Below are 2,119 nucleotides of genomic sequence, written 5' to 3'. Positions count from 1 at the left end.
AAGTGTCTTCTGCTCATCAAGGCTGCATTTATTTGATCAACAATAAAAGACCTCCCCAAAACTAAGCAGGTGCTGAAATGTAAATGTGGGCGGAGTCCGAGTGCTCAATAAGCCCCGCCCCCGCTCACCTGGTACAGTGAAGTCCTGAGTGTATATGATGTCATCCTCCCCGTCGAACAGCTCGTCCTCCTCCTCCTCAGCGTAACCGTGGAGATCCTCCAGGTACGGCACCACCGTCATGCTGCGCCACGGGTCGCGCGTCTCTGCGCTGGGCGGGATGGGCACGGGAGGCTCCGAGGGCGGGTGTTTCTTACGCACCCAGCTAAACAGGAAGAGGAAATGACCCGAGAGACCGATCGTGATGACATCATCTGAAGCAGAGTTATTAGAGCTTACTAAAACCAGAAGAAACCTTTTTCATTATTTAAAATAAATCTAAATTAACAATTAAAATACAATATATCTGTGAGACCCTGGAGCACAAAAGCAGTGTTGAGTCGCTGGGGGATATTTGTAGCAATAGCCAACAATACATTGTATGGGTCACAATTATACATTTCTCTTTTATGCCAAAAATCATTAGGATATTAAGTAAAGATCATGTTCCATGAAGATATTTAGTAAATCTCCTACCGTAAATATATCAAAACTTCATGTTTGATTAGTAATATGCATTGCTAAGAACTTCATTTGTTCAACTTTAAAGATGATTTTCTCAATATTTAGATTTTTTTGCACCCTCAGATTCCAGATTTTCAGATATTGTCCGATCCTAACAAACCATACATCAATGGAGAGATTATTTATTCAATTTTTAGATTTCACAAAGTTGACCCTTATGAATGGTTTTGTGCTCCAGGGTCACATATATAAAAAAAACTTGTCTAATATTTCTAATTTTCATTTAGTTTCACACGATGCACTAAAATAACTCAAAATTAAAAAATCTAAACTATATCATAAAAAACTAATTAAACAAAAATACTAAAACTAACAAATTAAAATGAAAACAGAAAACAATGAATTCAAATTCTCATTTTCAAAGAATATAAGTACTAAGCAATTATGTAAGATTAATTAATTGATATTAATTCAGTAAAAATTGTTAAATATTATTAGAACGTAAAACAGCTGTTTTCTATGTGAATATGTGTTAAACTGTAATGTATTTCTGTGATGCGCAGCTGTATTTTCAGCATCATTCCTCCAGTCTTCAGTGTCACATGATCTTCAGAAATCAGTATAATATGCTGATCTCAAACTTCACTAGTGCACTATGAGCTCTTCCGTATCCATGGAAACCGCATCCGTTTCCTCATGCGCTGCTGGATGAAGATCTCAAATCCAGGCCAGGTTTATTTCTAGCTCATCTCTCTGTGTTCATCTAACCTCAGTGCCCTAATGATTTCAGTAAAGTTTGGAACAGAATCGACTGCCTTCAGAAGCCTGCTGAGATCATTTTACATCTAAATATGAAGAGAACTCGAGCAAATCAGAGATATATTATATCGTTTTTCATCATGTTGTTATCTGTATCTATTTTCAGACAGGGACGGGAAACGCTGCGTTTGGAGAAATGACGTCGTTCACATGCGTTCAGTGCTTGTTCATTCTGCACGGATGGACTCACTTGTGTTGTCTGATGCGCTGTATTGAAAACCTCTTGACAGGATCATATTCCAGCATCCCTGCGGATACAAACACCTCAGATGAAGGAAGGAGGCTGTTAGGGGTGTAACAAAACACTCCCGTCACCACTGGGTTTGATACGCAATACTGATCTCACGATACTTTAAACAAAGCCAAAATAGTTCAAATCATTTTTTTATATTACTAGTAATACATATGATAAACAGATAATAAAGTACTGTTCATTAGCCAGAACAGAAATATTCATGAATATGCTTAGTTAACAAGTGTAAATTTTTCTACGCATATGCTTGGACTACATACTTAAATTTAATTGTTGTATTTTATTATGTAAAAAATTAAATAAAGTTATATAGTGTGTGTGTGTGTGGGTGTGTGTGTGCGTGAGTGGGTCAGTGTGTGTGAGAGAGTGTGAGTGAGCATGAGCGCATGTGTGTGTGAGAGAGTGTGTGAGTGAGCATGAGTGTGT

The sequence above is a fragment of the Sinocyclocheilus grahami genome, unplaced genomic scaffold (assembly GCF_001515645.1).
Source record: "Sinocyclocheilus grahami isolate Dianchi unplaced genomic scaffold, SAMN03320097.WGS_v1.1 scaffold2077.1, whole genome shotgun sequence".
NCBI classification, from domain to species: domain Eukaryota; kingdom Metazoa; phylum Chordata; class Actinopteri; order Cypriniformes; family Cyprinidae; genus Sinocyclocheilus; species Sinocyclocheilus grahami.
The sequence above is the reverse complement of the archived record's forward strand: the minus strand, read 5'-3'. Positions refer to the sequence as shown.